Consider the following 25,601-nt stretch of genomic DNA (forward strand, 5'->3'; position numbering starts at 1 on the left):
ACTCTATGCCAAGTTAGAAAAGTGTATTTTTGAGGTGACATCCGTCACGTTTCTGGGGTATGTGATTTCTACCTCAGGTCTGTCAATGGACCCTGCTAAAGTCACAGCTGTCCTAGAATGGCCGCAACCTGTGGGTCTGAAAGCCCTCCAGAGATTCCTGGGTTTTGCAAATTATTATAGGAGGTTTATAAAAGGGTACTCCACAATCATTGCACCCCTTACCAGTCTCACAAAAAAGGGGGCAGATACTACCCACTGGTCTCCGGAGGCTCAGAATGCATTTTCTAGTCTGAAAAAATTGTTTTGTTCCGCACCAATCCTGAGACATGTCGACACCGCTTATCCGTTCATTGTTGAGGTCGATGCCTCGGAGGTCGGGGTAGGGGCTGTGCTGTCTCAGCGATCAGGGTTACAGGGAAGACTACACCCCTGTGCGTACTTTTCCCGTAGGTTCTCTCCGGCGGAGAGAAACTACGATATAGGCAACAGAGAGCTCCTGGCCATTAAATTGGCATTTGAGGAGTGGCGCCACTGGTTGGAGGGGGCAGAGCACATGATCACTGTTTACACCGACCACAAGAACTTGGAGTACATCGAGGGGGCTAAGAGGCTTAGTCCCCGTCAGGCCCGGTGGTCCTTGTTTTTTACGAGATTCAGGTTTATAATCACATACACTCCAGGTAGCAAAAACATCAAGGCAGATGCCCTCTCCAGGTGTTTCGAACCTGAGACGGCACAGCCCCCCACTCCTGAATCCATCATTCCGCAGAAACTGGTGTTAGCCGCCACGGAGTCTTGGGAAGAGTGGACAGAGATCTTGGGTCCCTTTCAGCAGGAGGTTCCTGAAGGGAAACCCGAAGGGGTCTTGTTCATACCACTACCATTCCGGTTACAGGTTCTGCAACTCTTTCACGCCCATAAGAATGCTGGTCATCCTGGAGCTGCCAGAACGCAGGATCTGATTGCCAGGTGTGCTTGGTGGCCTTCCTTGGCAACAGATTGCAAGGAGTATGTTAGGGAGTGTGCGGTGTGCGCCCAGAGTAAGCCCTCCCGGCTGGCACCTGTAGGAAGGTTGCAGCCTTTGCCCACCCCGAGTGAGCCATGGACCCATTTGTCCATGGATTTTGTGGGGGAATTGCCCAGGTCTGAAGGCATGTCGGTCATTTGGGTGGTAGTCGATCGGTTTAGCAAAATGGCCCATTTTGTGCCCCTGAAAGGACTCCCCTCGGCTCAAGAACTGGCTGAATTGTTTATCATTCACATCTTCCGGCTGCATGGAATTCCGGAAGACATCGTGTCTGATAGGGGAGTCCAGTTTGTGTCTGGATTCTGGAGGGCATTTTGCCACCAAATGGGCATGAAATTGTCTTTCTCGTCAGGCTACCACCCACAGACCAATGGGCAGACAGAACGCATTAACCAATCCCTGGAGCAATTCCTGAGATGCTACGTTGCTGAGGCGCAGAGTGACTGGGTGAAATTTTTGCCCTTCGCGGAATTCGCTCAAAATAATTTAAAGAATTCCTCGTCTGGGTTTTCCCCATTTCAGATTGTAACAGGGAGGTCACCCAAATTTTCCCCTTTTCCAGTTGTCTTGTCTCCATTTCCAGCACTGGAAGATTGGCAGAGATCACTCAGGGACAATTGGGGAATTGTTAAGGGGAATTTACAGAAGGCGTTCCAGAGTCAGAAGGGTCAAGCAGATAAGAGACGGTCCGTGGAATGGAAGTTTCGGCCAGGGGATCTAGTCTGGGTGTCCACACGTCACTTGACCCTGAAGCAGCCATCTGCCAAACTGGGTCCCAGGTTTGTGGGCCCATTTTCCGTGACCAAGAAGATTAATAATGTTACTTATTCCATTGACCTTCCCACCAGCATGCGGGGGGTGAGGTCTTTCCACGTATCCCTTCTTAAACCAGCAGTCCAGGTGGGTCCCACTCCTCCTCCTCCCGTGTTGGTGGATGCCCAACCCGAGTACGAAGTGGAGAAGATCATAGATTCACGTACTGTACAGAACTCGGTACAGTACCTCATACATTGGAAGGGGTACGGGATTGAGGAGAGGCAATGGGTACCTAGGAACCGCATGCATGCGGACGAGTTAGTGAAGGAATTTCATGCTGTACATCCCGAGAAACCTGGTGGGAGTTGTCCGGAGTCCACTCCTCGGGAGGGGGGTACTGTGAGGAAACGCGGAAAAGCCGTCGTCTCTCGAGGTGAGGCGGCTGTTTCCGCGTCTAGCATGGCGTCACAACGCGGAAAAAACGCCGCATGCCGCATGGGCAGTGCGGCGGAATCCGCATTGGTAACGGCGGAATCCACATCAGAGGCGACCCCCGCATTAGATACATTGCAAAACAGTACTGGTGTGGCTGGGACTGATAGTCCACCAAGATTCAGACTTACACGCGCGCGAGCACTGAGGCAGAATTTAAATAGCAGTTAGAAGGGTGTCGGCTGACCAGCTGGGTCAGCTGACAAATTCCACTGCTCCCATTGGACCAGCAATTAGGGAGGTCCTGGAAAGGTCCTAGAGTATATATACTGCTGGTTGTTCACTTGCTCCTTGTCTGGCGTTGCGTTCACATATGTGGGAGCACCCAGATCCGTAGTTAGATCCGTTAGTGTGCCGGGACCAGCTGGAGCTGTAATCCTACACTAAGCTAGATTCTGTTGATAGCTAAAGTACTAGTTTGATTGTGATTATCTGTTATGACTTTTGCCTGCCTTGACTATCCTCCTGAACTCTGATCTTGCACCTCGATATTTCTGATACTCTGTTGCCGAACCCCGGCTCGTACTTTGACTCTGCTTCTGCCTCCTGATTTTGTACCCCGATATTTCTGATACCCCGTTGCTGAACCCTGCCTGTACTTTGACTCTGCCTTTGCCTCCTGATCCTGTACTTTATCTGTCCGTGTGTGTACGACCTGGCTTGTCCGACCTCGAGAACCGACCTTACCGTTAGAGGCGGTTCTTCGCTCTGTTAGCGATCCTTCCTCCTGAGGGTCACTTTCAGATATCCCTTCCTACTGTCAGTCTGACTCCTCCCGTCTTGGAGAGCTCAGGTCTGCGGAAGGAATCTGTGCAGTACTCCTTACTGCATTGAGGCCTTGTCCTCTTAGTGTTACAGTTACACCAAACACTACACTCTATTCCGGTGATCAGAGGTTAGTTTGTATATCGGATTATCGGTGAGACTGCAGTTCACTTATAATCTGGTATATATCTGTATTTCCGGTGATACTGCAGATCACCGGTAATCAGATACTCTCTGCGCCCACCGATCGTTACATTATTTAACAAGAATGGAATATGGTTCTCACCCACATTGTTCTTCGGTGACAGCACCATTTTCTTTTGATCAGTGCTTTCTCTTCTAGCCCTGAGAACATTTTGTGTCCTAAAACGCCTTCAAGTTATTTGGTTTCTGATGTCCTATGACAGTCTTAGAAAGTATTGTTCATTTTTCTCTGATTCTCCCTAGTGCCAATGATATTTACACATATACGGTACCTCTTTCCTCTCTTCAGAAGAAGCCTTGATATGAAGCAGCAGTTTTTACCACTGTTTGGTTGTGCACAGTCCCAAACTAAGTGTCAATATACCTTTTTTTCCCCAGTGGGTAAGTATGACTAATACTGAGGTTGCTAAAGATCAAAGATGTTTAGGATTGGGGATGACAACAATCTTATACTTAAGTTCATTTAGAATATGCTAAGGTTAATAAAGGGTTGAAATTTAGATTTAAGAAAAGTATGAATTAAGGCAAGGAATACTGATAGATCAGTAGATAGGTTGGGGTATAGAAATGTTTAAATAAGTTAGGTGATGGTTAGTCTTAGGTTGAAAGTTAGGTTAGGTGATTGGTCTTACAGTAGGTGGGTTAGTTAATTAAGAGGTAGGCATTTTGAGGATAAAATATTAATCATATATCAAATCCAACTGCCTTCTGCCATCCTTGAGGACCTTAAAGTGAACCTGGTCAAGTATTTTACATGATGGTAAAGCACATAATTAAATATGTTATCATGAAAACTGCATGGCAAACAGTAGAAAGTTCTTCCTCTGTGACTTTTCAAGACTCATTATTTGTTCTTTAACCTGCTGAGCGGTCTGGACGAGCTCAGCTCGTCCAACACCACCAGAGGCTGCCGCTCAGGCCCTGCTGGGCCGATTTCAACCAAATAAAAAGCAGCACACGCAGCCGGCACTTTGCCAGCCGCGTGTGCTGCCTGATCGCCGCTGCAGCGCGGCGATCCGCCGCGTGCAGCGGCGAAAGAGGGTCCCCCCAGCCGCCCGAGCCCAGCGTAGCCGGAACAAACAGTTCCGGCCAGCGCTAAGGGCTGGATCGGAGGCGGCTGACGTCAGGACGTCGGCTGACGTCCATGACGTCACTCCGCTCGTCGCCATGGCGACGAGGGAAGCGAAACACGGAGGGCCGCTCATTGCGGCCTTCCGTGTTATCTCTTGCCGCCGGAGGCGATCGGAAGATCGCCTCCGGAGCGCCCTCTAGTGGGCTTTCATGCAGCCAACTTTCAGTTGGCTGCATGAAATAGTTTTTTTTTTATTTAAAAAAAACCCTCCCGCAGCCACCCTGGCGATTTAATCAGAACGCCAGGGTGGTTTAACATGACAGATGAGCTTCACTGATCACCAGAAAAGCTTAGGACATCAACTCACTCTACAGCCAATTTCACTTCACCTTACACCATCTATTCAAATCTTTAAAACTATGGATCTTTCAATACTTCAACAGTTTATGTTAATATAGTCATTCAATTCATACAAAGATTATGGATGTGCACATGGCGCCTAGTATTCATCTTTGGGGAGTTTTAACTGGCTGGATTTGTGGAAGGTTCCATGTTTAAACAAGAAAGAATCGTACACTTGTAAGAGTGGTTGCTGGTGCTTAATCAAAGGAGTAGTCTGCACACATGTATGTTTTTTCTGCCCTTACCTTGACAAAGGGGACTGGTTTGGTCTCGAAACGATCGTCGGTGTAAGGCCTGATGTCTTTACGTATAAGATAGGACAGTAATCTTAAATTGTTCCAGATTGAATAGTGTGCATGGACCCCTCCTTTGATTGAAAGGTACCTTGTTAAGAGTTCCAACATAAGCCAAGCGCTGGGGAGAGGAGAAGGAGGAGGTCACCTACTCACTACACTACAGAAAATAACAACTTAGACAGGCAAAACAGAGCAGTGCTAAACACATCAGCTCTAGCTCTGCTATCTGTCTTTAGGTTTAGCCTTTAGATTGGCTTTAAGGATCGCTGCAGTAAAAGCTGTTATCATTGCGCTGCATGTGGTTGTTCACATCACACAGAACAGTTGGAGTCCAAATTTGTTAAAATCTCAAGCAAGTCTAATGCCTTCAAAGTGTGTTACCATGGTGCAACTACTTGTCTGCATGAGCTATATTTAAACCTGTTCTGATCTGTATGTATACTTTGAGGTAACACTTGAAATTTTAATTATTAAGCATTCTCTCTACAATGATACAACAACAATTACAAGCACATTAAAGCGCCATTGTAAGTAACCTCTGAAAACAAATCCTATTCTCATTGCCTGGAAAGAGAACAGCTGCAATACTGAGCAGGTAGTGAGCTGCCAGGAAACGCATTTCGTGTTGTTCGGAGGTGAGATAGCATGTGTTTAGCAGGAGCCATTGATTGCTATTATCTAATGCATTGTTCAAAAATAAAATAAATGACACGTCTGTAAGATGACCTTTTTTTTCAGCTTGTAACTGATATCATATTGTATATCGAAGCGAAGCAGCACTCATGGGCATTGTATACGCTGCGCTAGGCAGCTCTGCCTCGTGTAAACGATCTCTCAACAAGAGCAGATGGCTTATGAAATAATAAATAATTTCAAAACAAATTAAGGCTTCATTTAAATAAGTAAGGTAGATGAGCCTGAGTTGTTTGTCAGTGGATCTTCTAGCCCGTAGCACATAAAACAAAATGAAATGTCCAGGGAATTAGAAGTGACTTTAACAACAAAATGCATTGAAGTGTATGTGTGAAAAGAAGTGGGACATTATACATGCCACATAAAGGGTGCAGAGTCTACCTGATCAACGTTGGAACGATTCCCAGTATAAGACTCTTCAGTATGGATTTTTTGCTTGTATGTTCCCATATCTATGCATATTCTGTAGGTATACTACTCTACTATTCTAGCTACTGTTTTTTTTTCTGATGTATTATCACAAATGATCACAAATTAAACATGAGTAATGAGATTCTAAAAGTCCATACACACGCTCAACCAAACTGCCTGATTGTCGTCTGATTTTTGTCTGTTGTATAATCAGGTGTGTGTATACATGGCAAATGACTAGACAACCAACTGATAATAGGCTCCATGCGCAATCCAACCAGCAGATCAACTCATACAACTGTAGGGCTGATATTGTGCAGTTGGCCACGTATGTACAAGATGTTTGAAGGTAGCCATATTGTGCAGTCTATCATTCTGCTTGAGTGTGCAATATGCAAATGAGTTGGTTGTTTAGTTGGTTGGTTTCCATAGAAATCAGCAAATATCATACACCACCACCACACTGCTTGCAGGTACACTCACCGAATCCTCAGATCATACAAAATGATCATATGCGTATATGTTAATCCTTGTGGTCTAATGTGGGCTCCAATAGGTCTTGTTCCTCCCTCTCCCTCCGTTATTCAAGTGCATACAAAAATAAATCACCTTCGCATAGCGTAATATCGTCTATAAAAACTTTCATTGCAGTTATATGATTCCAAAATTAAAACTTACATGTGTTCCATGTATGTCTACTACAGGCATACAAAGGAGCGCAGGGGTGGTGTTGACAGGAGGATTGCCTCCAGCAGCTCACTCACTGTCTCATCCGCTCCTGGCTCTCACGCTCAATGACTCTGCCCTGACCGGTTTCGTACACGTGACTTTCTCAAGGGGATCCGAGTCGTGTAATCACTTGATTGTACGGCCAGTCATGTTGCGGAGTTGGTTTTGCACTTTGTTGGAGGGGTGTATGAGCCTTTACACAGCTTTGAAATAGATAAAATAAGGACCAGATCTCTGAAAGAGAGTAAAATCACAATAGTCAGTGCAACATCCACATTGTACAGTGTAGAGGTCAACTTCTGTTTCGCAGTAACCACTGTAGAGCTTTATCAGAACCTAATGAAGCACTACAGTGGTTGGTGAAAAACAGTTGTCAACCTCTGCACTGTTTGGTATGCTCTCCTCGTAATACGAATGTTGGGCTGGCTGTGGTTATTTTCATTGGAAGGATTAAACTTGAAGTTTTACCAGTGGATGTGCCCAACTACTGCGACTCTCTCACCCCAAGCGGTAAGCATCACCCGATAATGCTCTGCATGCAGTGCGTTATCCCGATGGAAATTGTTGTGCTGCGCTGAAAACTCAACAGTGTGAATGCGCCATTGACATACAGGCAGTCCCCTACTTACAAACAACTTGAGTTGCAGCTTCTCATACATACAAACAAAATTGGTTCCATATACAAAATATACATTACTGGTTTTGTTATTATATATTTTTGTTGTTACATATTACAGTATTGTACAAAATGTTGCAAGTAGTTTAAAACAAATTAAAAACAAATTGCCAAAAAACATTGTTTATGATATATGTTTAAATCCAGAGTTGTCCGAAAGTAAATCTATTCACTATGAATAGTACAGGACTCAACTTACAAACAAATTCCACTTAAAATTTCCAGGAACATAACCTGTTTGGAAGTAGTGGACTGCCTGAAATTGCATCATGTTATATTGTCCGATGTGCCCTAATGCAATGGACACACAGGTTGATTCACTAATGATAACGCGCCCAAGCAGCGTGGAATAATATTAGCGAGCACATGCAATGCGTGCCACTGTCAGTGTACCATGCGGGCTTAACTTCTATTCTTTCTATTTCTGCACGATGCGATGGTAGCACATCCACAATACTTCACTAGCATGGCCACTACTATGTTAATTAATGTAGTAGAGCCTGTGCTAGTAGCGCTACCATCACATTGTGCGGCAATAAGAAGGATTGCGTGTAAGTTAAGACCTCATGCTACGCTGACAGGACCTTGTGTAGCGTGCGCTTGCTAATATTAACACGGGCTGCTTGGACACGTTATCATTAGTGAATTAACGCCATAGTGTGAATGGGGCCTAAACAGCAGGCTCTGTTCCAGTGGCTTCCATTCCAAGTGCAAGCGATTGCCTCCAAAAAAAATAAATAAAAAAAAAGAGGCAAAAAAGTAGAAAAAAAATATGTTTTAAAAGTGATTTGAGCTAGTACATGGAATCTGAGCCTAGCCATTGTGACTTTTTCAAGTGGAACATATATTAATGGCAGCTGTCACTCTTCATTGCTCTGTACATTTCATTCACATCTTTCTTCTGGATCACTCCAACTCAGTTTCACACTAAAATCATCAGTTTCAGTGAAGCAGTCAGTTTGTTTCTCTCTGTATTAATTTGCTGTTTGGATGTAAGGAAGAACGTTCTGCATTTCTAGAAACAAACTGGCTGTAGTCTTGTTGCTGTGGATGGAGGAGCTGGTGATAAATATTCATACAACAGAATCTCAGCTTGCAGAACTCACAGTACCTGCTGAAAACAAGCATTTCTTATACCCCTGTTCAGGCAGCTGCATTTTAGATTTCACTGGAAAATAGCAAAGCAACCGAACCTGAAATTTTGCCTTATATTTTGTATCACAGCATGAGCTTTGCTACAGCACAATAACCTAAATGCCGTACAATGAAGGTCAGCTTAGAGGACAGTGCAATATGCTTTGCTGTACACGAAGGAATGCTTTGAGCTTTGTAGTGCTGAAGCTGATCTGCAGGAACCATCTAGTAGTTCTGTAAGCAGAATGTTCAGATGTTTCTGTTTTTTTTTTAAAGAAAACCTGTAATAAAAAAAAAACCTCCCCTGGGGGGTACTCACCTCGGGTGGGGGAAGCCTCCGGATCCTATTGAGGCTTCCCCCGCCCTCCTCGGTCCTACGGCAGCGGCATTAAAGCTCCCCGAACAGTGGGGGATGTAAATATTTACCTTCCCAGCTCCAGTGCAGGCGCAGTATCGGCTCTCAGCTCTGAGATAGGCAGAAAAAATAGCCGATCGCTGTCGGGCCGCTCTGATGCGCAGGCGCAAGTCTCCTGCGCCTGCGCAGTAGAGCGAACCCGACAGAGATAGACTATTTTCACCTATCTCTGTGCGGAGAGCCGCAACAGCGCCCCGCTGGAGTCAGGAAAGATAAATAAATCAGCACTTGTCAGGCTTGTCGAGGGAAAATTCCGGGACACTTCGGGGGAGCCAGCGCTGGACTGCCTGCAGCTACAGGAGTGGGGGAAGCCTCATTGGGACCCTGAGGCTTCCCCCTCCTGAGGTGAGTACCCCCCAGGGGAACTTTTTTTTGTTACAGAGTCTCTTTAACCTCCTTGCCGGTTATCCCGAGCTCAGCTCCGGGTAATCTGCGTAGGAGGATTTCTCAGGCCCCGCTGGGCCGATTTGCATATTTTTTTTTCCTACACGCAGCTAGCACTTTGAATTACCACTATGCAATGCACTTATAGAGATGTTCATCATTACAGAATAGTACCTATGAATAGCTAATAAGATGGATGAAGGAGAGTTCCTAATGGACGTCTCTGGTCCAGGGGCCCCGGTGCGGTTACAACCTCTGCATCCCTTATTGCTACCCCATTGGTTCCTTCATTCTAAAATTCTCTCTTCCAAGTGTGATCATGTTATCTAAAGAAGTCATGGTTGGAATGGCACACTAAGGGTCCACCAGAGAAATGTAAGCCTTTGGCCCATTTGTCCCATGATTTGGAGCTGACATATCCATGTACTTTCTAACACTGCAGAAGATGTAAGTGCTACATAAATGCATAATAATATGGTAGAACAGACAGACTATGACTATGGTAGGGATTACATGGTGAGCTCCACCCCACCCCTTATAAACATTTATTTAACTAATTGATCCAATTGCAGGCTGAAGTGCCCCCCCCCCTCACTCCGCCCCCCAATCTGGCATCCAGAGTCTCAAATGGGAAAAAAGTGCAGAAATAGCACATACTTTTGCAATTTTATGTGCTTGCCCTTTTAGTATGATTTGCATTTTAAAGATGGCAGAAGGCTAAAGGCTAAAATTGATGCAGAAACCCACTTATCAAAAAAGTAATAGTAGAGGAGTATCTAGGGGGAACAGTAAATTCGGGCGCCTGAGGCTAGTGGACAAATCGGGCGCCGCCATTCACTCCTATAATAAATATCGTTTAATGGGCGCCCGATAGGAAAAAAGGGCGCCGGAGAAAAATAACGTTTTAAAAGCGGCGCCCGGAGACTTAATGTTTTATTACTGTTTCTCATGATTACACATTATTAAATGATTTATACATTTTTAAATTTTATTTTTAAACGAAAAACAGTACAATATTTTTTTTAAACATTATTTTTAAACGAAAAACAGTACATTTTTTTTTTAACATTATTTTTAAACGAAAAAACTAACAGGGGGGTCTTAGGTTTAGGCACCAACAGGGGGGTCTTAGGTTTAGGCACCAACAGGGGGGTCTTAGGTTTAGGCACCAACAGGGGGTCTTAGGTTTAGGCACCAAAAGGGGGGTCTTAGGTTTAGGCACCAACAGGGGGGTCTTAGGTTTAGGCACCAACAGGCCGTCTTAGGTTTAGGCACCAACAGGGGGGTCTTAGGTTTAGGCACCAACAGGGGGGTCTTAGGTTTAGGCACTAACAGGGGGGTCTTAGGTTTAGGCACCAACAGGGGGGTCTTAGGTTTAGGCACTAACAGGGGGGTCTAGGGGTTAGGGGTAGGTACAGGGAGGGTTACTTAGGCACCAACAGGGGGGGTCTTAGGTTTAGGCATCAACAGGGGGGTCTAGGGGTTAGGGGTAGGTACAGGGAGGGTTACTTAGTAAAAAAAAATTTTAAACGTTATTATACGTTTCACTATTTAAACGAAAGATTAACGTTTTTACAATTGCCGATTTAATGCACATTATTTAATGATTTATAACTTTATAAAACATTAATTTTAAATGAAATACAGTACAATACATTTTTAAACGTTATCAATGCTTATCGTTAAAAACCCGGCGCCCTTTTTTCCCAGCGCCCCTTTTTAACGTACGCGTATCTAGGTAATATTGCATTATATCCGTATATCCGTATCTGTATTCTATCCGTAATGCTGTGGGTAAAATATGCTCAGCTTTTCTTTCTGTTTTTTCTTTTTTTAGTTTGGGTCCTCTCTACCTCTCTGAATGTGTACATCCCTGCCCCCCCCCATGCTACATGCTGCATTATCTGAGCAGCTTGCCATGTCTTTTGAGGATACATAGAGATGTAGGTAGGAAAAGCACAATATCAGAAATTATATATTTTAATGGCTAATTGAATAAAGTTTCATAACGCAAGCTTTCAGGGGGCTAGTCTTCTTCGGGTATGCATTCAGAGAGCTTGCATTATAAAGGTATTTTTCATTTTTCAGCTGGCCATTAAAAGCTATTATTATTTTTTTAAATGCCTTGTTTTTCTTACCTATATAATTCTCTTAGCTAACACGGTACAGCAACATTTTCTTTTTCCGAAAACATAAAAACAGACTCTGCTACCTGCACAGTACTGTACTTAACCTTTTATAAAAGCTGTAGTGGGGCTTTAATATTTGTATACAAATCAGAAATGTATTATTATATGCATGTATGCGTACTGGCAAACACAACAGTGTAGAAGTGTTCTTTTTAGAGAATTGTTGCTTTCCTGTTTTTCTTCCAAGCAGCAACTGGCCCAACAAAACTAGAATCTTACATTGTTCGGTCCTTTAACACAGTGTTTCTCAACATTTTATTGGTATGTACCCCTATTAAAACCCTGTACTCACCAAGTAATTCCTAGCATAGTAAACATTATCACATGTACCCCTTGACAAATATATATTTAATCCTAGTACATGATACTTGGTTCCTAAACCATTTCCACACATTTACTATTGCTTTTAATTAGATAAAATACAAATCTGGTGTTGTTTATATAAGATGTATAATTTTCTTAAACTCTAAATTTGTTGTTCTTGGTTAAGTATATCATGCCACCCCCTGGAACCATCAGAAGTACCCCCTGGGGTACGCGTACCACACGTTGAGAGCCTAGGCCTTAACACACTGCAATGTAATCATAATTGTTTCTACTGTATGTAGACAAAGTGTTTTTGTTTGTTTGTTTGTGTAATTTGTGTAATTGCTCATTTTCATGGTGCAATTGTGTTTTCATTTTCCAATGATTTGTTAGTAAAAAACAAAAACAAAAAAAAACTGTGAAATTGCAAGAAAATTGCATAACACCACATTTGGTATGTAATTTTCTTGCACTCCCATTGGTTTCAATTCACTAAAGGCAGTCTAGTAAAAAGGGAGATATCAAATTGCATCAGTCAAAATGGGGTACAGTGATAATCATGATACCCTTGGGACTGGAATGTGATCCGAAAATCAGATCAAACCTTCAAGGGAAAAGGCATTTAGCATGGTTTCCCTTCAGCATGTTTAGAACAACATTAAAGGACAACTGTAACAAGTGGGATATAGAGGCTGCCATAGTTATTTCATTTTAAACAATGCCAGTTGCCAGGCTGTCCTGCTGATCCTCTGCCTCTAATACTTTTAGCCTTAGACCCTCAACAAGCATGCAGCATATCAGGTGTTTCTGATATTCTTGTCAGATCTGACACAATTATCTGCATGCTTGTTTCTGGTGTGATTCAGACACTACTGCAGCCAAATAGACCAGCAGCGTTGCCGAGCAACTGGTATTGTCTATAAGGAAGTAAATATGGCAGTCTCCATATCTATCTCATTACAGTTGTCCTTTAAACAAAGCCCTTGTCTGTAACACTTGCATTATTTTTATTGCACCAGGGGTGTCAAACTCAAATATAAAGTGGGCTGAAATTGAACATGGGGCAATGTTGTGGGTTAAACTCAATGTTTAGTGGCCATCTCCCTCCCTTGTACAGTTCCCTGGTGTCTAATGGCCCTCTTTTCTTCTCTATACATTTCCTTAATTTGTAGAGGATCCCCCTCCTTCCCCTACACAGATCCCTGGTGTCTAGTGGCCCTCCTCCCACCCCATATGGTTCTGTGGTGTCTAGTGGTCCTCCCTCCCTCTTTTATACAGTTCCTGGCGTTTAAAGGACCACTCCTGCGAATCGATTAATTTTTAATCATCCAACAGTAGATATTTCTAGTATATAGGAGTCTTGCTGTGTGTTTTTTATTTTTATTTTGTGATGTCTCTTTAATTTACATTATGTCTCTGAAATCTGTGTCCGTCAGTCCCTTGCATAACGTTGACGGACTTTTGTATGTAGATAGACATAGCAGGGGGATTTTTTTCAGGGTGTATAAAAAAAAAGTCAAATGGTTTATCCCAGCAAACTCAACTGTCTATTACAATGCTCGCGCTTACCCTCATCAATAAACGTTACATAGAAGGACCCCCCGCATTCAGGCATCCCGCAGGCTGTGATGGAGGCAGCTGTCAGCGCAGACTTTGCTGCGCAATGAGACGCTCTTACTGGCTTCGCCTGCGGGTCTGCCACTGATGACGTGCGCGTTATGACTCTGAGCTGCGATAAGACAGGGAGCAGCACATACTGTCAATAACACTGCAGAGCCTTAGCAGATCTGTAGTGTTATTGACAGTATGTGCTGCCCCCTGTCTTATCGCAGCTCAGAGTCATAACGCGCACGTCATCAGTGGCAGACCCGCAGGCGAAGCCAGTAAGAGCGTCTCATTGCCCAGCAAAGTCTGCGCTGACAGCTGCCTCCATCACAGCCTGCGGGATGCCTGAATGCGGGGGGTCCTTCTATGTAACGTTTATTGATGAGGGTAAGCGCGAGCATTGTAATAGACAGTTGAGTTTGCTGGGATAAACCATTTGACTTTTTTTTTTTATACACCCTGAAAAAAATCCCCCTGCTGTGTCTATCTACATACAAAAGTCCGTCAACATTATGCAAGGGACTGACGGACACAGATTTCAGAGACATAATGTAAATTAAAGAGACATCACAAAATAAAAAAAAAAAACACACAGCAAGACTCCTATATACTAAAAATATCTACTGTTGGATGATTAAAAATTAATTGATTCGCAGGAGTGGTCCTTTAATGGTTCTCCCTCCCCTATACAGTTCCCTCATTTCTAGTGCCCCCCTCATTCCCCTATACAGTTCCCTGGTGTCCAGCGGCTCCCTCCCTAGTGGGTCATAGACTACAACAGGAACATAAGGCAAAGACTGACTGTGGTAGTAGGGATTAGAAAGTGAGCCCGACTGAGGGACAGTTAGACACATGGCTATATACACTTTGTACAAGGGCTGCAGAAGATCAGTGTTATATACAGTGGGTTGCAAAAGTATTCGGCTCCCTTTAAGTTTTCCACATTTTGTCACATTACTGCCACAAAAATGCATCAATTTTATTGGAATTCCACGTGAAAGACCAATACAAAGTGGTGTACATGTGAGAAGTGGATCGAAAATCATGCATCATTCCAAACATTTTTTACAAATAAATAACTGCAAAGTGGGGTGTGCATAATTATTTGGCCCCCTGAGTCAATACTTTGTAGAACCACCTTTTGCTGCAATTACAGCTGCCAGTCTTTTAGGGTATGTCTCTACCAGCTTTGCACATCTAGAGACTGAAATCCTTGCCCATTCTTCTTTGCAAAACAGCTCCAGCTCAGTCAGATTAGATGGACAGCATTTGTGAATAGCAGTTTTCAGATCTTGCCACGGATTCTCGATTGGATTTAGATCTGGACTTTGATTGGGCCATTCTAACACATAGATATGTTTTGTTTTAAACCATTCCATTGTTGCCCTGGCTTTATGTTTAGGATCATTGTCCTGCTGGAGTCTGCCCCAGTCTCAAGTCTTTTGCAGTCTCCAAGAGGTTTTCTTCCAAGTTTGCCCTGTATTTGGCTCCATCCATCTTCACATCAACTCTGACCAGCTTCCCTGTCCCTGCTGAAGAGATGCACCCCCGAGCATGATGCTGCCACCACATTTGACAGTGGGGATGGTGTGTTCAGAGTGATGTGCAGTGTTAGTTTTCTGCCACACATGGCGTTTTGCATTTCGGCCAAAAAGTTCCATTTTTTGTCTCATCTGACCAGAGCACCTTCTTCCACATGGTTGCTGTGTCCCCCACATGGCTTGTGGCAAACTGCAAATGGGACTTCTTATGCTTTCTGTTAACAATGCCTTTCTTCTTGCCACTCTTCCATAAAGGCCAACTTTGTACAGTGCATGACTAATAGTTGTCCTATGGACAGAGTCTCCCCCCTGAGCTGTAGATCTCTGCAGCTCGTGCAGAGTCACCATGGGCCTCTTGACTGCATTTCTGATCAGCGCTCTCCTTGTTCGGCCTGTGAGTTTAGGTGGACGGCCATGTCTTGGTAGGTTTACAGTTGTGCCATACTCCTTCCATTTCTGAATGATCGCTTGAACAGTGCTCCTTGGGATGTTCAAGGCTTTGGAAATATTTTTGTAGCCTAAGCCTGCTTTAAATTTCTCAATAACTTGATCCCTGACCTGTCTTGGACCTGTCTTGTGTGTTCTTTGGACTTCATGGTGTTGTTGTTCCCAATATTCTCTTAGACAACCTCTGAGGCCCGTACAGAGCAGCTGTATTTGCACTGACATTAGTTTACACACAGGTGCACTCTATTTAGTCATTAGCACTCATCAGGCAATGTCTATAGGCAACTGACTGCACTCAGATCAAAAGGGGGCTGAATAATTATGCACACACCACTTTGCTGTTATTTATTTGTAAAAAATGTTTGGAATTATGTATGATTTTCGTTCCACTTCTCATGTGTATACCACTTTGTGTTGGTCTTTCATGTGGAATTCCAATAAAATTGATGCATATTTGTGGCAGTAATATGACAAAATGTGGAAAACTTCAAGGGGGCCGAATACTTTTGCAACCCACTGTAAATACACAATAAGCATAATACATGTGAAATTAGAAGACCAAATAGAAAAGTCACTTCATCAGTTTCTGAGATTAAGTCGGCTCAAAATACTTGGTGAAAGCTCCGAAGGCTAAACAAGAGCCCAGGGAACCATTCAAATAAGTAAATCCAAGCATGAATAATTTACAAATGGCCATTTAATGAAACAGCAGTTGAATTATTGAGCAAAGGTGTCAGTGAGAAGCAACCAATCAGTGATTTGCATATATTTTAATACCTGCCAATCAAATGACCAAATTGGGTGGCTGATAGGTTGTCAGGAAAGTAAGACAATCTCAATATAAAAGAATGGTGGTACATATTCTCCATTACTACAACATGTATGTAACAAACATTAGCTTTTTGTGATTTGTCTTCTTTAGAGGTTGTGTAATTAACATAAGTGTGATCTTGCTTTTGACAGAGAAATAATGCAAGCCAGAGCTGGATCTCCTGAGACTGAGGCAGCAATACGTTAAGCACATGCCACTCTGCTGCTTAGACTTACCTACTCCTGCAGTGAGCAGCTGTGCAGAACAGCACGCTCATTCTCTCATTACATCCCTCTCTGGATGAGATGTGCGCTGCATGATGTCAGCTAGTACTGTCAATCAGAGGCCAGCATGATATGGTTCACATTTTACCCACAGAAGTATATATAGATTGAGCTGTATCACTTCACCAAACAATGCTGCACTATTACTGACCAAATAAAAAGCGATTATTCCAATTTGAGAGTTTTGGGGAGAGCATGAAAAAGCTCAAAACATTAGGCACACCTTGCTCCTGAAATTAAGTAAGTGGATGTACAGTATATCACTGCAGTTATCTGGACTAACAAAAATCTTTTTTTTTTAAAGCAAATATTCCAGTGATTGCACCTGACTGCTTACACTACAAACATTCTTGAAGAAGACAAAATATGAATATGGGCCATAGCGATAACATCCGTTAACTGGCAACATTGTCAATAACACCTACTGCAGCCAGCCTCAACCTTAATTAAAACAGACCTGAACTCAGAACTTCCGCTTCAGTGTTCTCCCCAGAGTTTTTTTTTCCAGCTGGGTGGCAAGAAAAAGTGGCCGCATGGGGGCGGGGCATGGCGGAGGAATGCAAGGGCTGTGCAACTTTGTATAGGAGGAGGAGGAGGTAAGCCAATGACAGCCGGGTGCTCACCAAAATTAGCTGGGCGGAGCATCCAGCCTGGGAAGTCTGGGAAGAACACTGCTCTCTGCTTGAAAAGATAATCAACAGTATAATAACCTTTAAAGAGAAAATATTTCTTTGTTACAGCTTACAGCACTGCAATAAATCTGCAGTGTGTCTACTTCTCGCTTTCATGGAAGCAGATAAAGGGTTAACATCCTGTGTTTACATATTAGCTGTGTCTGCCGAGGACTGCTAAATGTCTGCGCTGTCACCGCTGAGAGATAAAATTACACTTGTGATTACTTTCAGATGAGGGGGAATTAGACAAGCTCTTCTCTCTAAAAACACACAGGGTGCATTTGTCTCTGTTATCTTGTGTCCTGTGCAAGAGTTCAGGTCCACTTTAAACCTCATCCTCTAAACAGGATCTCTTTTACTTTTTACAATACTCTGCTAATGAAAAGTATAGTACAATAAACAATTTTTATCTGCTATAATTTCTTGAAGGTTTGGCTTTAAGGAGTCATACTTGGTTTTTTTTTTTCAGACTAAAAACATTTTAAATCACATTACAACTGTACACAAAATTGAGCATACATTCTATGATTTAATGTGGTGATGATTATACTATAGTATACTTGGACTTTGCAAAGGTACTGTTCCCCACAATAGCATGGTGCAGACGCTGATGACACAGGAACTAGGAGAAAATTTGTGTTTGTGGCTAAAAGAAACAGAAGACTTAGGCATTAGAGATGTCGCGAACCTCCGATTTTCGGTTCGCGAACCGGGTTTGCGAACTTCCGCAGAAGGTTCGGTTCGCGGAAAAATTCGTGAACCGCAATAGACTTCAATGGGGAGGCGAACTTTGAAAAATAGAAAAAATTATGCTGGCCACAAAAGTGATGGAAAAGATGTTTCAAGGGGTCTAACACCTGGAGGGGGGCATGGCGGAGTGGGATACATGACAAAAGTCCCGGTGAAAAATCTGGATGTGACGCAAAGCAGAGTTTTAAGGGCAGAAATCACATTGAATGCTAAATTGGAGGCATAAAGTGCTTTACAACATCTTGCATGTGTATACATCAAACAGGGAGTGTAATTAGAGTACTGCTTCACACTGACACACCAAACTCACTGTGTAACGCACCGCAAACAGCTGTTTGTGTAGTGACGGCCATGCTGGACTACTGCGCAACATGGCGTGATTGCTCTTCCTCACTCAGTGATGTCAGGTAATGTGTGACTTCCTTCTCAACTTTCCATGGCATTGTTAAAAAGCTTACGTTTTGTTTTTAATTTACATTTTCTACTTGCTGTGTACTTGTTCAGTACCGCTACAATGAGAATCCTGTGGAGGCGGGCAAGTCTGCCATTGTGACCCCGGGTAATGGCCGGGGAATGAGAGGTTTGAATCCGGTGTGGAGCCTGAGCAACGGCTACCACTACACATCCAAGGAGGGCAGCGGGCAGGCATGCACGCCCGCCCGCCCCGAGGTAGTGACCAAAAATAACAATACAGGAGGAGGACTTTCGAGGCCCTGCTGTGTATTTGAAATGAATGTACTTTAAATCCTTTAACGAGAACCAGTTATGGCGGGCAAAGATGACACCACATTCCTTTCACGAGAATCATATGCAGGCGGGCAAGTCTGTCATTTGTGACCCTGGGTAATGGCCGGGGAATGAGGGATGGAATCCGGTGTGGAGCCTGAGAAACGGCTACCACCACACATCCAAGGAGGGCAGCAGGTAGGCATGCACGCCCGCCCCGAGGTAGTGACCAAAAATAACAATACAGGAGGCGGACTTTCGAGGCCCTGCTGTGTATTTGAAATGAATGTACTTTAAATCCTTTAACGAGAACCAGTTATGGCGGGCAAAGATGACACCACATTCCTTTCACGAGAATCATATGGAGGCGGGCAAGTCTGTCATTTGTGACCCCGGGTAATGGCCGGGAAATGAGAGATGGAATCCGGTGTGGAGCCTGAGAAACGGCTACCACTACACATCCAGGGAGGGCAGCAGGTAGGCATGCACGCCCGCCCCGAGGTAGTGATCAAAAATAACAATACAGGAGGCGGACTTTCGAGGCCCTGCTGTGTATTTGAAATGAATTAACTTTAAATCCTTTAACGGGAATCCGTTATGGAGGGCAAGTCTGCCATTGTCACCGCGGGGAATGAAGGTTGGATTGCGGCCCGAAGTGGGAGCCTGCTGAGACCCATGCTGTAGCTGCCCTGACCGTGCTTTGCAGACCAGGCATCTGTGGTCAGATGGACCCTTGAGCCAGCGGAAGACAAACCAAGTCGAAAGCATTTGCCAAGAATGTTTTACGGAGGGCAAGTTTTTTTGCCCTTTTTTTAAATTTTTTGAAAATGATAGATGGTTGTATTTTTAAATTGTTTGAAAGTTTAGATGGTTGTATTTTTAAATTGTTTGAAAGTTTAGATGGTTGTATTTTTAAATTGTTTAAAAGTGTATCCATTCTTCCTCCCCCCCAGCCACGAACAATACCATGGGAACGTGGAGCAGCAGAAGCCCCCTGTGACGGCTGCCACGGTTGTTCTCCGCTGCTTGTCTTTTGAGGGGTGCTTCTTTTCCTCAGGTGTTCTTGCCATAGCTGTTTGTGCCTTCTCTCCAGGTGCCTTCGTAAAGCACTTGTCCCTACGTGACAGTTGGCCTTTCCACGGCTCAATTTTTGCTGGCAGAGACAACAGATGGCTTTGCTCCGATCTGAGACACACACGTGAAAAAATTTCCAAACCGCTGAGGCCCCCTGGGGTGATGGCGCTACGGTGGCATCAGCAGCAGCTGACGTTGAAGGGCATGTGTGCTCCCTGGCCATAGCTGGCGATACATGGCACCGGACACTGCCCCCAGCTGTTTCTGAGGACGAGCTCCCTCTGCTTCTATCATGGAGTCGTCTCCTCCTACTCCTCTCTGACTCCTCCTCTGAACTGTCCCCCTGGTCATCTCCTCTACCGGGAACATATGTGCTATCCGTATAATCGTCATCATAATCCTCCTGGCCAGCTGCGCTTTCCTCAGACACCTCCTCAAGTGCACCAACTTCAGGTGGTCCACCATCATCCCCATCCACACACGTTACGTCCATACTATCGCCACCTAACTCAGACGTATGAGGTGGTGTACCTGCGCCTTCTTGTTGTTGTTGCAGTAGTGGCTGGGAATCAGTGATTTCACCACCACCACCAAATAACTCCTGCGAAGTGTCAAATGCAGCGGATGTGGTGCTTGTTGTAGCGCTGGTGGCTGCGGGAGATGAGGTGTTCTGTGTTAAATACTCAATCACCTCCTCACGATTTTGGGAAGTGATGGCACGTGCCTTCTTCTGAGCACTGTATTTTGGAGCAGGTCCGCATGAAATCACAGCAACACCACCTCGCACAGCCACAGACCTGCCGGTGCCTGGTGGCCTTCCTCTGGGTCTGCCTCTACCTCTTCCTCTACCTGGTTTGTCCATTTTGTCCATCTCGGGGGTATGCTAGCTATATGCAGTGAGGTGGGTTCTCACTCAACACAACAGGTAGTTAGATGCAGTGAGCTGGGTTCACTCAACAGTAAAGGTACTTAAGATGCAGTGAGGTGGGTTCTCACTCAACACAACAGGTAGTTAGATGCAGTGAGGTGGCCAGGTGGGTTCACACTCAACACAACAGGTAGTTAGATGCAGTGAGCTGGGTTCACTCAACAGTAAAGGTACTTAAGATGCAGTGAGGTGGGTTCTCACTCAACACAACAGGTAGTTAGATGCAGTGAGGTGGCCAGGTGGGTTCACACTCAACACAACAGGTAATTAGATGCAGTGAGCTGGGTTCACTCAACACAAGGCTAGGTATATGCAGTGATGAGGTGGGTTAAGTAAACACAAAAGGTACTGGGTAGTTAGATGCAGTGAGCTGGGTTCACTCAACAGTAAAGGTACTTAAGATGCAGTGAGGTGGGTTCACTCAACACAAGGCTAGGTATATGCAGTGATGAGGTGGGTTAAGTAAACACAACAGGTACTGGGTAGTTAGATGCAGTGAGCTGGGTTCACTCAACAGTAAAGGTACTTAAGATGCAGTGAGGTGGGTTCTCACTCAACACAACAGGTAGTTAGATGCAGTGAGGTGGCCAGGTGGGTTCACACTCAACACAACAGGTAGTTAGATGCAGTGAGCTGGGTTCACTCAACAGTAAAGGTACTTAAGATGCAGTGAAGTGGGTTCTCACTCAACACAACAGGTAGTTAGATGCAGTGAGGTGGCCAGGTGGGTTCACACTCAACACAACAGGTAGTTAGATGCAGTGAGCTGGGTTCACTCAACACCACGCTAGGTATATGCACTGATGATGTGGGTTAAGTAAACACAACAGGTACTGGGTAGTTAGATGCAGTGAGCTGGGTTCACTGAACAGTATACAGTAAAGGTACTTAAGATGCAGTGAGGTGGGTTCTCACTCAACACAACAGGTAGTTAGACTTAGATGCAGTGAGCTGGGTTCACTCAACACAACGCTAGGTATATGCAGTGATGAGGTGGGTTAAGTAAACACAACAGGTACTGGGTAGTTAGATGCAGTGAGCTGGGTTCACTCAACACAAAGCTAGGTATATGCAGTGATGAGGTGGGTTAAGTAAACACAACAGGTACTGGGGTATATGCAGTACTGGGTAGTACAATGTGCAGCTCCCTGTCACACACACAGGCAGTCAGTCACTGAATGTGCTGGGCTGCTGGCAGTGGCACACACACTATCAATTAGCAAGGCTGTGCATGCAACAAAAGTGTCAGAAAAAAAAATGTACAGGTTGAGCTCTGAAAAGAGCTGTTGCTGGGTGCTTTAAAAGCAATATTAATCAGTCAGGAACAAGCAAAGCAGCCTAGAACCTAACTAATCTGTCCCTAAGAGAAAAAGTCTGCAGCAGCTGTCCCTTTCCTCTCTCTAGCAGGCACACGAGTGACTGTAATGGCCGCCGGAGGCTGCCTTATATAAGGGGGGGTGGGGCTCCAGGGCTTACTGTAGCCTGAATGGCTACAATGTGCCTGCTGACTGTGATGCAGAGGGTCAAAGTTGACCCTCATAGTGCATTATGGGGCGAATCGAACTTCCGGAAAAGTTCGCCTGGCGCAGGCGAACGCGAACCCCCAATGTTCGCCTGGAACCGTTCGCCGGCGAACCGTTCGGTACACCTCTATTAGGCATGGGCGTCCGCAGAAAATTTTCCGGTGGGGGGACGGGGCAGAAGTGGGGGGACGGGGGGAAGTGGTGCGGCACGTGTAGCGCGCCGCGTAAAAAATTGGGGGTACGCTGAAAAATAGGTGTGGTCACGCACCAGAATGTGGGTGTGGTCACGGGTGGAGCCAAATTTACATGAACTTAGCAATAGTGGGACATTAGGCTAGAACAGTGGTGGCGAAGCTTTTGGAGGCTGAGGGCCCCAACTGCAACTCAAAAGTCATTTATCTATCGCAAAGTGCCAACCTGGCAACTTAAACTAAATACAAAGGTTTTAACTCATACATGAACATTATGGAAAATCCAAGTTGAAAATAAACTGTGAAGATAAATATAAATAAAAAAAAATACATAAAAAACATAAATAAAAAATAGAGCACATATTGTGTGCATAGCACACCAATAAACAAATGAAAAGGAATAGAAAAACCCATCTTTGCAAAAGTATAAACCAATTTTATTAATAATCTTAAAAAAGGCACGCAGTGTTTGTCCCTAAAGTGCAAATCCCCATAAGTTAAAAAGGCCCAGGAAACATGTCCTAATCACCAACTGCATATGCAGTTGGTGATTAGGACATATTTCCTGTATATGCAGTTGGTGATTAGGACATGTTTCCTAGGCCTTTTTAACTTATGGGGATTTGCACTTTAGGGACAAACACTGCGTGCCTTTTTTAAGATTATTAATAAAATTGGTTTATACTTTTGCAAAGATGGGTTTTTCTATTCCTTTTCATTTGTGAAGATAAACAATTTCATCCATCCTACTCCTGAAAAATGTTTTCATTTTTTTAGAACCTCACAGTTTTATTTTCTGTTTTAAAAAGTTGAAAAGTAAGTTTAATGCTATTGTCTCATATGACGATGATTCAGCTTTTCCCATAGTCTCGCAGTTGGCAATCATGAGACCCCCAACAAGACAAATTCAGCAATCATGAGGCCCCCATCAAAACAAATTCAGCAATCATGAGGCCCTCAACTAGACAATTTCAGCAATCATGATGCCCCCATAAAGACAAATTCAGCAGTCATGAGGCCCAACAAGACAAATTCAGCAGTCATGAGGCCCAACAAGACAAATTCAGCAATCCTGAGGCCCCCAACAAGACAAATTCAGCAATCACGAGGCCCCCAACAAGACAAATTCAGTAACCATGAGGCCCCCAACAAGACAAATTCAGTAACCATGAGGCCCCCAACAAGACAAATTCAGCAGTCATGAGGCACATAAATAGATAGCATTTCACATAAATAGACAAAATGCCCCTTTAATATGGTAGACACCTCTCACCTGGCTTCTGAATTCTCCTCTACTTGCTGTTGTGCTTGGCTGGCCTGGCAATACTGTTTTTGGCTGGCTTGGGGATGATGTGTGGGCCAAAAGACCTGGCAGTGATGCTGTGGCCTGGCTGGTGGTGATGCTGTGGCTGGGCTGGCGGTGATGTTTTGGCTGGGCTGGCGGTGATGCTCTGGCTGGGCTGGCTGGCGGTGATGCTGTGACCTGGCTGTTGGTGATGCTGGGCTGGCCTGGCTAGCGGTGATGCTGGGCTGGCCTGGCTGGCGGTAATGCTGGGCTGGCCTGGCTGGCGGTAATGCTGGGCTGTGCTTGCCTGGTTGGAGTAAATGCTAGCCTCACTGGTGATGATGCTGTGGCCTTTTTGGCAGTGATTCTGGGCTGGTTGGCTGGTGGTGATGCTGGGCTGGCTGGCCTGGATAGTTTAAGTAGTGACAGGTTCCCCCTAGTTTAGGTAGCGCTAGGAGCCCCCCCGTTTAGGTAGTGACAGAGCCCCCCAGTTTAGGTAGTGACAGGGTCCCCCAGTTTAGATAGTTAAAGGTGCCTCCTAGTTTAGTTAGTGACAGGAGCCACCCAGTTTAGGTAGTGACAGGGGCCTCCAGTTTATGTAGTGACAGGTGCCTCCTAGTTTAGTTAAAGACAGGAGCCCCCCAGTTCAGGTAGTGACAGGTATCCCGCAGTTTAGGTAGTGACAGGGCCCCCCAGTTTAGGTAGTGACAGGTGCCTCCTAGTTAAGTTAGTGATAGGAGCACCCCAGTTCAGGTAGTGACAGGAACCACCCAGGTTAGGTAGTGACAGGGACCCACTGTGTATGTAGTGACAGGGACCCCCAGTGTATGTAGTGACAGTGAGCCCCAGTTCAGGTAGTGACATGAGCCCCCCAGTATAGGTAGCGACATGAGCCCCCCAGTGTAGGTAGCGACAAGGCCCCACTCACCGTAGTGACAGCGGCAGTGGCAGCAGCGCCAGCATCAGACCTCAGAATCAGCCGGCGACCACTGAGAGTGGATGCGCACCGTACTCCGTGGACACCACGCTGCATATGCGACATTGATGTAACATATCAGTGCGGTGTGCGCTAGGTCCTAGCGCCTGAACTCAGTGGTCGCCAGCACGGCACTGACGCTAGCTTAGGCAGCGGGGATAGCCGGGGGGACGGGAGGTCCATGGACAAGTGGTGGTGGTAAACAGATCATACTAAAAATGGGAAACTTTTAGCAATGGGGTCCCGCAAGTGTCTGTACCAGGTCCAATTCTCTTCACTTCACCTACAGTAATAATTATTTAGTAGATGGAATACAAATTAATTTTGCTATCTTGGCAGATTATATAAAAAGATGCATTTTCACAGATGATACTTAGGTAGAATTATAAATACTAAACAGGATAGTGACATTTTACTACAGGGTCTCAGCAGCATGACCATATGGGCAGGCAGATGGCAAATTAAATTTAATGTAGATAAATGTAAGGTCATGCACCTTGAACCTGCCAATGTTAGATACATTACATGCAGCTGGAAACATCAGACTAGGAGAAGGACATTGGAAATACTAGTTAAACAACCATATTCAATGCCAAGCAACAGCAGCTAAAGCAAATATAATTCTGTGATGTATAAACCAAGAAATAAAATTATGAGATGCTAGTATATTATTGCCTCTGCATAAATCACTTTAGAGGCAACATCTAGAGCAAGGGACAGCATTTTGTGCAGCACACTAGATGATGGACACTGATATTCTAGAACAGGTAAAAAGACGGGCAACTAAATGAATCAGGGGGATGGAAGGTCTCAATTATCAAGAAAAGTTGTCTTG

At 44.6% G+C, this 25,601-nt stretch overlaps 1 long non-coding RNA gene across 10 annotated transcripts in view; it reads left to right on the plus strand.

Moving 5' to 3' along the window:
- The window catches only part of LOC137546984 (uncharacterized), a 178,580-nt gene that overhangs the window by 148,210 nt on the left and 4,769 nt on the right, over positions 1-25,601 (plus strand). For 4 of the 10 annotated variants that reach the window (XR_011026420.1, XR_011026426.1, XR_011026425.1 and 1 more), the window contains one exon: positions 3,488-3,625. The exons of 1 other annotated variant lie outside the window; for it this stretch is intronic. This is a non-coding gene — a long non-coding RNA (uncharacterized lncRNA). Of the gene's footprint in view, positions 1-3,487; positions 3,626-11,293; positions 11,404-16,943; positions 17,108-25,601 lie in introns of those variants that run through there. 5 more of the 10 variants (XR_011026423.1, XR_011026421.1, XR_011026430.1 and 2 more) reach the window with 5 other exon arrangements.

This window comes from Hyperolius riggenbachi, chromosome 1, assembly GCF_040937935.1.
Source record: "Hyperolius riggenbachi isolate aHypRig1 chromosome 1, aHypRig1.pri, whole genome shotgun sequence".
NCBI classification, from domain to species: Eukaryota; Metazoa; Chordata; class Amphibia; order Anura; family Hyperoliidae; genus Hyperolius; species Hyperolius riggenbachi.